The following is a 14,342-nucleotide window of genomic DNA, read 5'->3' as shown; positions in this document are numbered from 1 at the left end:
ACAGAGAAGGCATCTTCTCTATGTATGGTCACACCCCTCAGAATGTCCTGCTTTCCATCAAATGAAGACATGTACATGAATGGACCTTAGTTCCACATAGCCATGTGATGGAAGTGACCTTAATCTCTATTTTGTGAGATGATGCTACTGATATATTTTACATTTCTAGCTTTAAATCCTTTCACTCCATGTATAAATATATGTGTGTTTGCCTAAGTGTGTGTGTGTGTGTGTGTGTGTGTTCATTGGTGTGGCAGTGAGCAACAGTTTGACTGGATTTAAAAGTTTAGCAAGTAGCTTAGTGGGGGACTAAACCAGTTAGTTCATAGAAGAAAAATAACTGAAGGTACAGAATTTGTCATTTGTAGGTCCTCAAACATCACAAAGGTCACACATATGAGTGATAACAGCTCTGTTCTATGTGCTCTGTGACCTCTGGACACAGAGAAGGGGAGGTCTACAAGCAACACTCAGAACAATGTACTTCTTGAAAAATGGTAAGACCCTGGAGGACAGAAATTCTTAGGACATTATTTGGTTTCATTTTATTTTACATTTTATTAACAGCTTTAGTTTATTTAGTTTAGTATAAGTTTAGTTAAGACAACAGAGTTAAATAGATAGGAGAAATTCCTTTCTCCTGGTTCTAGCAGCTAAAATGCACAACCAGGAAGTTGGCGGGTTGGTGTCCTCTGAGGCCTCTTCATGGTGGCTACCGCCACACTGTAGCATGTAGTCTTCACATGTAAGACCACACCTGTCAGCTATCTGTGTCTAAATTCCGTTTGGTATGAGGACACTGTCAGACTGGGTTTGGGCTTCATTTTTAACTTGCCTTTTCTTAGAAATGGGTGGTCAAGACGGGGTCTTATTCTGTAGCCTAAGTGGTCTTGAACTCCCCCAAATCCTCGTGACTTTGTCTCACATACACTAACGGTACAGGTCACTAGAACCAACTATATAGTCATCTCCTTCTAACTAATTACACAGTTAGAGGCCTTATGTCCAACTATAGCAACATTCTGATATACTTGTATCAGGGTTCTAGATAGTAATTTGGTAGGACACCATGAGGATTTTTAAATCTTCAGGTATCTTTATAATTAGGGGCACTATGGAAATCTATCCATTAAAAAAGGCACTTTGAGAATAAGGACAAAGGATGCAACTGAATGGAACATCAGAATAGTGGGTGTATATGAGTCTGCCCGAGGCAGCCATGTTGTTGTAGGTGTTGCACTGAAGGTACTACACAGCAAGAGTGCTCCTGCAGCCGAGCCTGGAAGCCTGAAGACACAGGGATAGCACCATTAAGGTTAGCCCTTGAGGTCAACGAAAAGGCAACTTCTCAGACAGAAAGATGAAACATTTAGTCAGTAGTAACGAGAAATAGTAGTAAGGCATAGTAATTCCTTTGCCGTGGTCCACACCACCTTTCTAAACTGTTTGGTGCTACAAGCTAACAATTGCCGCTGTTGTTTATTATTCCTCTCTTAGAGATGAGGACCGGTGAGCCAGAAACATTCGCAGAAGATCATAAGAATCAATTACATAGAGAAGAAGAAAAGGAAGGATGAGGTTCTCATGATTCATCTTCTCATGCTCAGTATATCTGGAGTTTGTGACGAGAGGCTATAAATGGCTGGCAAGAGGTCTCAAGGTCTTTGAAGTAGCAATGGTACCAGTTAATATTCCCATGGAGCACAAAGGTTTGAGCAGGGTTATAGCCTGATGTGGACAGAGGAAGAGTGTGGCGTTAGGAAGCCAAGAGAGATGGGGTTAAAGGAAGAGTGTAGTAGCATAATGTTCTACTGAGCATTTATATAAATGAGAGAGTTTTAAGTAGCACTAAGTAAACACTGAGACTCATCTACTACTAGATTTGTTGAGTAGCAAACTGTAACTTAACACAGACTTCCTAAGACTCTTTCAGACCTTGGGAGGTTGGGTAGAAAGAACAGCATCAAAGAGCAAAGATCACTCCCATCCAAGACAATGCCCGGCACATCAGCCTTGTGCCCACCCAAACATTATACTAGCAGGTTGCTATTCTCTGGTGGAGGGTGTGGTAGCTTAACCGACCTTGTTGAACCAAACCTAAATGAGTAGTTATGGCTAAAATGATGTCAGTGCTTCATTCAGCTTTAGGCCTTTAAGAACAGCACCAAGAAACATTGACTTAACACTAGAAATGACCACTGACCTGCTATGGGCCAGATACAACACTCACTGAGCCATTGCCCCAAGTCTCTGGCACCTGTGAGGAGCAACATGCAGCCATTAGACCTGTTAATTGCTGATTTCAAGTACGAGCAACCCCACATGCCAACGTGTTTAATGCCATAAGTAAAGTACCTTCACTTGTAAGCATGCTCCTCACGCCCTCGCTTCCAGCTTCTCTTGACATACTCAGATGTCCTAAAATACTTAGCAATAAAAAGTCATTCAGTTTAGTTCAGGAATATGTTGGGTACACAACAGTCTGTCATCCCCTGGATGGTGTCATGATAAATACAGAGAAGGGTATGCTGTTCTCTACTTCTCACAAGGTCTCCTGTTGGCCTGAGGGGAGGCAGATGGCCTCCAACACCAGAACATTATCTGTGATTGTCACGTTTCAAAGCCTGAACTTTAAAAAAAGAAGATTGTGTATCTGCTTCTCTCTCTCTCTCTCTCTCTCTCTCTCTCTCTCTCTCTCTCTCTCCCCCCGTGTGTGTGTGTGTGTGTGTGTGTGTGTGTGTGTGTTTGTGTGTTATGTATGTGTGTAGAGTTGGGCAACAGAGATGGTGTGGGACAGAAAAGCTTCGGTCAACAAATAAGAAAACATCACTAAGAATTTGTTTTTACTTCTTTGTCTTTTGTTGTTGTTGTTGTTGTTGTATTTTGTTTGTTTCATTGGTTGGTTTTTGTCAAGATGATAAGAATGTCTTGAGGCTTCTAACTAGGATCAGCTTCCATTCCATGGGTGGCAAGTGCTGTCTGCCAACTCTAGGGAAAGTACCTATGTCATCCCATCATAGTTTAGTGGGCGGCTGCTGGATACCTGCTCCCTCCCCAGTGGACAGCCAGCCTGATCTAGCATAGAACAGCAACAGAAAGCCAGTGTTCCTTATCTAGGTACATGTGCTGAAGCTGAGTAAATCCCTGGATGCTGTGACCTGTTATTGGTTTGCCAAGGATAACCAGCCTGGGCATTAGTTAGTCTGTAGCAGAGGTAAGGTCTGGAGGCTTGGCATTGACTCAGAGCAGGTAGAAAAGGTCTGGACGGTTTAACTCAAGGTGCAGAACATTTGGGGTGATAGAAGATCCAGGGCTGGAGTCCTGGGGCCAGGAGCAAGACTGGGGATGCATAAGCTTAGACTGCAGAACTAGGACCCTGCAGCATTTGGGAAAAGCTGTGACCTCAGTCAGACTGCAGTAGAACTATTTCATCACCAAGGGGTTATTCTGGAGGGTCTACTCCAAAGAGAGAAGTTAGTGAGCCTCACAAATATGACTTCTGGCTGGGGAAGGTGTGGAGTACTGAGGAATTTTATTTTCTCTGGGGTTCATAAAAGGATGTGAGAAGAGAGGAGTCTGGAACAAGCAGACAGTGTTATACACAGGGTAAAGGGAAGCCATGAGAATCAGAGTAGACAATGTGAGGAGACATCTTTCAACAACACCTCTCACTGCTGTTTGAGCTGTGTCAGGTCCCCAGGCATCAGCCACCGTGTCCTGTCTGACTATTGCACCCTCTCAGGATCAGCTTTGATTTGGAAAACACATTTCAATCTCAACAGTAAGGGATTGGAGCAGATATCCAGGGTGATGGTTGGGGATTTGGCAGCATGGCCCCATTAACATTAGTGGGAGTTAGTCAGCTAAATCCTAGACATGGAACAGAATCCTGTGTTTATTCTTCATGATGACCTTTCTGATGTAAATTGATACAATATTTCAGAACCACTTAGACCGATTAAGCTTTGTAGAATCTACCTCTTCTAAAAGGAAAATCTTTCTGGAAATTGCTGCTTTGTACACTGAAATGTTTGTGTTTGTGGGCAACGGTGGCCAATGGGAACATATGGGTTCCTAAATATAGAATTGGTGAGTTTTGAAACCTCTGAGACATTGGATCTTGGGAGATTTATCTGTTGTACCTGCTTCCAGGTGGGGGCCAACAATTCTGCAAGTTACAGCTTTCTCCAAAGAACATCTTCCTTCTTGTACAATTTTGTATTTTCTTCCTTTCTTGTTTTTCATTTTCTTAACAACAGTGAACGAAATCCCTGGTGACTTTTTAAATGAAATCTGAATGGACCAAACAAGAGTCTACTGAGGAAGGATCATCAATGACAAACAGATGTGCATTTACTATGATCCAGGTTCCATGGTCACAGCAGTGACCTCACTCAGCCCCCAGCTACAGGCCGGGATGGAGAATGCTTGAAATTATTAGACCCATTTTCTAGACGAAGAACTAAAGACATCTAGATGTCTTCCCCACCCACCACATCATACAGCTAATGTGTGACCATGGCTTGACTCAAGCTTAACCAATCTGACACTGAGGCCATGGTTTAACATTTCTTACAGTGCCTTCAGGACAGACGTCAGATGAGGTCACAGGAAGGCTGACATCTTGTTCTCTCACGTTCTTCTCATTACATCTTCATTGCAACACTTCTCCCTTCCTCCGAAAGGTTTTTTATTTCTCCATAAGATGTGTGTGTGTGTGTGTGTGTGTGTGTGTGTGTGTGTGTAAGCATGCATGTGGGCCTGCTTGAGTTTATGTGCACCACATGTGTGCAGATGGAATTAGGAGGTACTGGAGATTGTGAGCTTCCCAGTGTGGGTGTTGGGAGCTGAACCCAGGTCCTCTGTAAAAGCAGCCAATGCTCCTAACAGCAGAGCTATCTATCCAACCTTGGAAGTTCTCTATTTGCACATTGTGATATAGTGCAAGACCATGAGGCTCTCTAAGGCTTTCTCTCTGTAATGCTTGGCATAAAGCGAGGTCTCCCAAATGCCAATGGATTATATAAATAACTAAAGGTATAGGATCATGGAACCTTGACATAGACAAGGAAAGTCATTCCATTCACTCTTTCATTTCATAGGTGCAACTTGGTTCTAGAAAGCAAGCTTATAGAAAGAATTCTGGGCTAGATAGAAGTTGAGGCAGGGTAGCATTAAGAGAATGGGCATCTCAAGCTTGCAAGAAAGGTTGGCCTGGGCAGGACAAGTTGTGGTTGGCAGAGTTCCCAGACTCCAAACCTGGATCTCTCTCTAGGCACAGGTCATGTGCAAGAGAGAATCTTACTTTAGATAAACACGTGACTTATCATCTCTGCTGTCCTATTCTCTTGGCCTCTCTAGGTCAGATAATGAGCTTGAGGGCAATTACCTATGTTCTTGGCCTCAAGTTCTATGTATATTACTTATTGTGTATATTTATATCTGGTACCACTTCAGGTGTCTCTTCTCCTGACACAACATAAGAAATCATGTTTTAGCTTCTTTTAAAATTTCTGTGTAACATAATGTTCTCTGCTGGGTCCTAGGTGCTCTAAGTTATGAAATATTCCCATGGCTCTCACCTATCCCCACTGCAGATTCTCTGTAGCCGCCTTCCTTTTGGAGTCATTGTTATTTTATGATGTATGTTTATTGGTTGGCGTTTCAGGATAATACTTAATATTTTATTCCTTCTTGGGATTTTTTCTTACTATTGCTGTACTTAATATGAAAAGTGATCAATGGATTTATTTATTTATTCTTTTAGTATATATTTATTGACTATAATCCTTGAAGTTTTTCAGTGCTGAGTTTATACTAAGAACACTACTATGATTTGATCTTTAATGTTCCCCCATAACCTCAAGTGCTTGAACATGCAGTCTCTGGCATATGGAACTGTTTTCGTAGACCGTTGGGCCAGACTGGTAGAGGTGGATTACTGAAGGCTGACCCTTGAAGGTTAGTTAGCCTGGCCCTGCCTCTGCCCTAAGATGTGAGAAGCCTGTACCACACTCTCTTGCTGCCAAGAACTCCATCACATGTTCCTGAATAAACTTAAACTGGACTGCACCCGAGGGGAAGGTAAATGAGTATCCCAGAGAAGCGGACAGCCATCCCAGCTACCTTCTAAGAGTTCAGAAAGGAGGGAGGAAATTGAAAATACTATTTTTCTCCTCAAATAGTTCCATTTAATTCCACGTAGTTACAAAAGTAATATATACTCAGGACAGAAAAAAAGCACAATGTAAAACTCTTTACACCCACCAAAAACCATTGCTGAATTATACCTGTCTTTTGGTATGTACTTGGGCAGGCCACTGCTAGGTTTGACCACAATTGAGGCTTCTCCACAATTAAGGCCCACACGATGTATATAATTTTGAAGCACTTTTCCTGCTTAGAGACAGGTTAACATTTTCCATTTCAGCCAACATCTCTACGACAGGCTTTTGATTAATGGGTATGTAGGTCCCGCGGTTTCCTTGAACCACTCCCTAGTTGTGGATATTTGGACTGTTGTTAGTTATAGCTTTTACGCTCCTAGTGAACTAGTGTTGTCAATAGGTTTAGTCAGATCTTCAAAAAGATGACTGTGAGCACTTAAGGAAAATGTCCAGATAATTTTTGTACTTGCAGCAAAGTCAGCTTATATAACAGGAAGATAGGCACATCCCTTTTAGATTCCGTTCTGAGAGAAAGCGGGAGGGCAAAAGTCACTCGGGAGCTCCTTTGTGCGTGTGTGGCATGTGCGTGTTGGTCTGTACACGTGAGTATGGGTGCACATATGCTTTGACACACACGGAAGTCAAAGCCCAACCTTCAGTGCTCCTCACCTTCCGTCTTGTGTGAGATAGAGGCTGTCAGTGTTTCACCACTGCACACACCTAGAAGGGCTGGCACACCTAGGAACCTCCACAGATTCTTCCTCTCCTACCTGCCTTCTCCCTGTGGATGCACTAGGGTTACACATCCGCATGCTAAAGCGGATTCTACAGTTTCGCTTACGCTGCAAGCATTTTCTTCACCCACTGAGTCATGTCAGCAGCCTACAGGCTCACTTTTATATTTTGATTAGAACAATCAGGAAGTGTCGCGTATGCAAGTTCCTGTGCACGTGTGCATATGCACAGGCATACACCTATGTGTGAGTGATAAGAATTAACATCCTAACACAAGATGTCAGTTTAAAGACTTTGGTGCCTGTGATCCCTGAGTCAGAAGTGAAAATCTTGTCCCAAATATTGAGGCTAGACATAATATACCACCAGGCCAGGGGACGATTCTATGATCCCTGTGAGAATGCACACACGTATAATTATAAATTAAATGTAGCTCATGTCTTGGACAAAAACTGGCTCTGGCTAAAGGAGTCACCTCACTGGAACCACAGTAAGTGATCAGAGCTTAGCTGGTTAGTCCTGAGAAGAGGTGAAGCACCAAGTCCAGGTCACAGAGGTGACAGAAAACCTGAGTCACTGGAGTCTGAGATGCTTCCTGCTGGGTCTGAGCTCAAACCAAAAAGCAAGTGACTGAAATAGAAGCTTCGAAAGTCATCAAATGTTTGAGGATAACAATAGGGTTAGAAGCACACCTAAGACTTCCAGTCCTTAGGAACAAACATTTCTAAGGGAGCCCTTGTGTGGGTTTTCGTTATTTTTGCCAAGTATCTCTGAAATTTAAGTGAAGGTACATTTGATAAAAATAGCATTTGCTTCTCTGAGCCTGGGTGCTAATGAGCTCTGCAAGCATTTAGTCCTCACTTTGGTCTGTTTGCTTTCTTTACCACACCTCTCTCTGGTGCTCCTGGGGTCCCAGGGTGTTAAGAAGAAGGTGGCTGGTACTTTCTCTAAAAAGCCTTTCCTAGGTGAGAAAATGAAATGATGTAAGGAATTCTTTTTTTAAGGAACTGGGTAGAAAAGATAACACATTAGCAAAGTGAGGACTGCGGGCAAGGGCTCCACCTTTCTTAAGGCGATGCCTTGTTTTTTTTTTTTTAAAAAGAACTGATAGGATGCCTTGCATGCTGATTTCAATCATTTCATTTAAAAAGAGATGGGAGCAGAAGGTGAACTCTCCCTTCACTACCTGCCCACTTTGCGGAAATAAATGACCAACAGCAGGACAGTAGTTGAAAATATAGCTTTAGAGGCAAAGTGCACTATAAAGCTATCGGAGATCCATACTCGAGCACATGCCGTGACCCGCGCTCTCTGATTAGACTTTGATGCGTTCAGTCTGTATTCGCTGAGCCCACCCATGGGTCAGACACTGAATTAGCGTCTCCGCTCTTTCCATAGCTAGTTGTGTGATCCAGGAAGTTATTGAACCTGGCCAAGACTTGGTTTCTATGTCTGTAAAATGAAAATAGTAAAATCATTGATTCCATTGGATTGCTAGATGTTTTAAGTTTGATTGTTTTTAAAGAGTTCCTCATGATTCCTGATGCACACTAAGTGTTTTCTAAATGCTGCTTCTCTGTTGCGATGATGATTATCTGCTAGTAAGGAAGAGGTAGTTGTTGTATTCAGTCATTGATATCCTGAGCTCACCAAAGCCATTGTGTAAGAGGATACTAAGAATATGCAAGAAGGAGCTTGAGCAAGGAAGACATTTTTTTCCCATCCCATAGTTCATTACAGGTCAGTTACCTAACTCTTATCATCAGCTCAGTGGAGTATGTCATTTGTTGGGAGCACACAGTAATCCAACTTTAAGAGGAAGACCCAGCAGCCACTACGCCAGGCTTCTTGCTGAAGGAGAAGTGTTCGGGGAAGACCTATGGAGGAGATCTTTCTATTTCCTTAGAATGTGACTCTGTTCTAAGATCTAAAGAAACCTCTTCGATTTCTGTAAAGCTTGTGGGATGAATAGGATAGAAAGCAACTATCTCACATGTGCCGAAATGAGCTCTGTAGTCATTCTTCAGTTCGTCAGTCTTAGACAGCCAGGTGCAAATAAAGGTCTCAAATCAAAGCCTGTTCTAACTCTACATCTCTAGATGCTAAAATGATCTATGTTCAAACCAAGCCTTAATGGGTCCAGTCTTGCCCTGGTTACTAAAACTGTCCTATCCATGAACTACAGTCTTACCCAAGCCTCCAAAGGTAAGCATGCTAATGGCAAAGCTGATAGAGTTCTAAAATGACTTTAGGGAGTGTAGGAGATAGAAGTAAGAAATCAAGGCATGAGGGTCAGGGAGATCATGCCACCATTGAATACCCACTAGCACTACCATTGACTTATCTAGAATGCTATGACTGAAGCTGAGGGACACCTGTCAGTTGGGCAGTGAATGTCTGTGCTCTACAAGCTATGCCTTGGCTGGGCAGGGGAAACTGTGAGATGATTGGTGGGTTGGGGGGAACCTTTGGAAGACGTGCTTTATAGATACTTGGATGATTTGAAAATGTCTCAACCTGTGTCAGACTGGCTCACAAATAATTGCCATATGTGGCAACATATTTCAAAAGCCTTCCCCTTCCTTTCTTTAGTTCTTCTCTTCCTCCTTTTCCTTCTGACCTTCCTTCTTTCCACTCAATAACCCTATGGGATTTCTACCTATCTTTTCTCTTTCAAGAGGGAGGAACTTTTCTTTGTGAATTCTTTCATCTCAACACCGAAGTTTAAATGATTATTTCTTTAAACAAACAAACATCAGAAAAGCTCAGTCAGAGGGAAATGTGGACTCTCTGATCAAAAGAATCAAGAAAATAAGCATCCTTAAGCAGAGCCTTTTCAACTCATTCAAGCAAGTCCATTGAGGGAAGCCTGGTTTGGGGCATGCACAGTTCAACTCTTTTGTAGATTCATGGGCTCCCTGGACTGGCAGGCATTCCATACTAGTCCAACCTCTTGTATTCCCCAAATTTGTTCAGCCTCCTTTCAGGGGGACTCCTTCACCCATGGCTGAAGATCATAACCTTCCCTTTGTGACAGATGCCTCTGTCATCCAGTAGCTATCCCTGCTTGAAAGCTCCTTCTTAGGGCAAGTTAAAAACTGCTTCTCCCAATGAAGGCACCTTCCAGATAGCAGCATACAGAAAAAGGAGTTTCTTAGATCTATTAGTTCTTAGATTTCTTCTATTCAGACCCACCCAGGTTCACTCTCTGAGGTGGAGTTAATTACCGTATGCTTTCCTCCAAAGAAAACTGCTACTACTGTGATGTTTGAGACAATGTGCCCAATAGGGGGAAAGAATCTTGAAGTTGAAGGTTTTGTAATAGAAAAGGCAGGGCAGTAGCCAGTCAGGAGATGTGCACACTGGCATCTGTGGTTCTCTCTCTTTGCCAAGAACAAAAATGGAAAGAATGCGGGTGAAAATAACCATTAAAATACAAGTGGGAGGATGACTATTTATCCCCACTCACAGGCAAGGGTGATTATGCTAGATCCATATTTGGAAAAAGCGGGTAACTTTGATGTTCATTCAGAACGAATTGGTATCAGATAACCACAGTCCCATATGTTCCATTTTTCTGTTTTGGTTGCTAGGCACAAGGAATTCATGAGATGTTGGCTAAGTATGCTTGACACATTTTTGCATGTGAATCGTAAATATTGGCTGATTCCTTTCAAGAGCTGCTGTCATTCAGAAATAGATGCTGAGTGAAGCCTTCCTTCTCTCCTTGGGAAGAACGGGTCTTTCAGTAGATAGGGTGTGGGAGGCCAGTCTCTGGCACGGAAGGAAGAGTAATGAAAATGACAGTCCTTTACCTCTGTGTGGCATTTTGCAGTTAGCCAGACATCTCCCATCCACAGTCTCATTTGATGTTCATGCTTCTCTCTGAGGTAGGTATTAGGGCTGGCAGCTAGCTCCATCCCAGGAATAAGGGTGCATGCATGCACCAGAGCACAATGATGACGGGGCGGGGGGGGAGCCCAGAAGTGGGAATTTCCTGAGAGTGATAGTGCATCCTGGCATTTCTAGGGCTGATCCCTCAGTGTGAGGCAATCTGCCCCATCACCTTGCTGAGCCCAGCATTTCATTTCTTATCTTGTATTTTTCAGTGTTACTTACATAAATATTCTTCAGGGGAGGGAGGGAGGAAAAGAGGGAGGAAGAGAGGAGAGAGAGAGAGAGAGAGAGAGAGAGAGAGAGAGAGAGAGAGAGCAGCAGCTGTCATCAGGGTGTCAGGCTGGGGACCAGTTATCTCATTGAACAAAGCTCCATTCAGCTCCAGCAGTGTCCTGAGTGCAGCTGTAATCAAGGGTGATGTGACTGTCCCCAGGCTCAGGATTGCTCCCTGCCCTTAAAGAAAACAGGGAAAATGAATCCCTTAGCCCTAGCTTGGTTACCAAGGTGTTGCTTGTGAATCATTAACCAGCGGCAGAGAAAATGAGAGTCAGTCAAAACAAACAAATCCTGACAGTGAGGCCTCTAAAGATGTATCTCAGGTCATCATTTGGGCATTAATCCTACCTAGTTGTCACAAACATGCGGTATGCAGGATGTGGGAGAGAAAGGCTGTGTTTTTTACTTCAGCTAATTCTAATGAGCCTTCCAATATTTGGCACTTTTCATTAGGCCTGGGAAACCTCTCTCTTTCTCATATTTCTAATTTCTCTCCCTTTATCTTTCCATCACACACACACACACACACACACACACACACACACACAAACACAGAGTTTTCCTTCCCATAGCACTGTGAGTTACTTGGATCATGACGGCCAAAATACTTGAGCTCATTCTCTTTGGTCCTGCAATTTTCCATGGAGATGCTTTGCACACCACACTGCAGACTCCACTCCAAGGTTGCAGAGCCCACAGTGTTGGTTTTTCTCTTCCTGGAAGTTTGTTGTTTAAACAACCACCAGGAAGTAGGAAGAATGAACGTGGGCAGTAGTTGAAGCTGGTTGCTACATACTTGGAGATGGATTGAGCTAGTCCACATTGGACCTGTAAAAATATCAAAAGCTGTAAAGAGACACAGCGTCAAGGTGGCTGGAACCATACTGGAGGTTCATATGAGTGTTGGAATATTGGCTTCAAATCATAGCGAGCAAACCCAGCTAAGCTACTTCCTAATAGTGATGCCACAGTGCACAGAACCTTTCTAGCACCTCCTCATCTGGAAAATTAAAGAAGCAGTAGCTACCTCATTAGGTTTCTATCAGCACTAATCGAGGCAACTTTATTGTTTCTTAACAAGTAGTAAAATAAGATCTACAGAATTTTTAAAGGGGGATGTAGTATAGGGAGTATCAGGCATTTGAACACTCAAGGATAAATGTCTAGTTGACTCTCACAAATGAACTGTAATAGAGACCCAAAGAGCATGAGATCTATACTCTAGTTTACTTGTCTGTATACATGATGCTCCCTCTCCTCTCTCAGTCACAGACCAACCCTCTGTTTGCCAGTCTGCTCAAATGAAATCTTAGCTTGCCAATACTAGCTCCCAGGTTTTCACATATTCTCAATTCAATAGTGTCACCAGGCTGAGTTGGATATCCTGTTATGGATTCCAAGTCTTCTGAGGGAGATTTTTTTCCTCATTCACCTTAAGAGCTAAGTTCCCACACCCAACAGCTAAGGCTAGGCACTAAATCATGATGAGTTAATGTAGAGGCTCTGATGGCATTCATACGGAAGGAGACAGTCCAGAAGTCACTAGAGTAATCTGCAAACAATGATTTTTATAGAGCATTGTTTGTGCTAGACAGACATTGTGATAGTAGTCAAAATATAAAATGCTTAGGACATAACAGCCATTAATAGATAAGTGCTGAATTCTACTCCTTAGAGCTGACCCTCCTTTATATCTTCGGGGTAGTGTCTAAAGTTATCCCATCTATGCGGTTGAGAGCTAGGATTACCTCTGATAATTTGTGCCAGATTAAAATATAGAAGCTGAAGAACCTTAGAGGAATACCAAGCAAGGAGGTAGAACAGGAAGAGCTTGGGCTGTCATTCTAAATGGAGTGTCCAGCAAGACAGTGACAATTGGACAGTTCTCAGCAAGAAGCAATGAGTGAACCCTGTTCTTTTTTCTTTGGAAAAATGTTTTAGACAGAGAAGCCAGCAAGTAACAAGAGGCCTCAGTTAGGAAGAAGGTTGAGAAGTTATGGGCAGCTGGAACTGAGTGAGACAAAGTATAATCAGAGATGTGTGGACCTGCTGATCTTCCCCACATCTTCACAAATTTTCTACTTGCAAAAGTTCAGAAGTACAATAAACGCTAATGGGCTTTTCTGTTCCTCTAATCAAGCCAATTGTAGTGAGAGGAAGATAGGGTGAGACAATTCTTATACCATAATCCTAGCAAGAAATAATAGAGTGGATCCAGAAGCAGAGGTGTGTCTGTCTGCCAGTACAGAGCTCAACTCCAGGAAACTGAGAGCATTGCACAGTACTGGTAGGAGAGCTTGGGTTTCAAGAAGGGGAATGAATATCCCTTTACACACAAATAGGCAAGATTCATTGCAAAAAAAAAAAAAAAAGAAAAAAAGCAACAGTAACCGTGTTAGAAGATGCCAATATATAACCTTTTGAGTGTTTAGTTCTGCATGTTAGTCAGGAGATGGTCAATGCAGTTAATAGAAGAGAAAGTCCCATCCATCACATGACTGTGCCCTATGGCTCTTTCTGTGATGACAAGTGTTTTGAATGTGAACCTTAGCTAATAAAGTGCAAGAAGAGATTCGGAGTGTGTGTTAAGAGAAACCCCTCCTCTCCCCAGAATCTTGCCCTTACACTAGCTATACTGTCAGAGCCCACGTGGGTATGTCTTTTCCTGAAGTTCTAATGTTTATAGAAGTTTATGAAAATTGCAGTCTGCTTGTGTGTATTAGATACTCATGTACTAAAAGGAACATGGTGGGGCTTTTTTGTTTGTTTGCTTTTTGTTTTTGTTTTTGTTTTTGTTTTTGTTTTTGTGATGGAAGCCAGAAGTTAAACATCTGTCAAGCATCTGGACAAAATGAAGAGAAGCGTTTAATTTAGACAGACGAAATAAATTATAAGGAGAAACACAGCGAATCCAAACTTTCTGTAGCAGGTGGTCCAGAAACACTGAAGGAGATAAGTTTACTCTTAACTAACCCAAATAACCAGAGCTTGCTCCCCGCCTTCTAAATTAACTGATTCTGGTGGTCAGAAGAAAGGACCTCTTTCAGTAGTTCAGAATAATGGTTCTCAAAGAAGAGTCACTTATAATGTAATTTACATCTCTCTCTACATTCATGTGACAAAATGTAAAAACATCCACAAAAAACAAAACAAAACAAAAAATAGAAAATGATTATACTGAGAAATACAACAAGAACAGAGGAAGGGCTTTTTAAATGTCTTTTTCATACTTGTACACTTTGGTACATTGACCATATAGGTGTATTT

Source organism: Rattus rattus, chromosome 5, assembly GCF_011064425.1.
Source record: "Rattus rattus isolate New Zealand chromosome 5, Rrattus_CSIRO_v1, whole genome shotgun sequence".
In the NCBI taxonomy this organism is placed as follows: domain Eukaryota; kingdom Metazoa; phylum Chordata; class Mammalia; order Rodentia; family Muridae; genus Rattus; species Rattus rattus.
Note: the sequence above shows the minus strand (reverse complement) of the source record.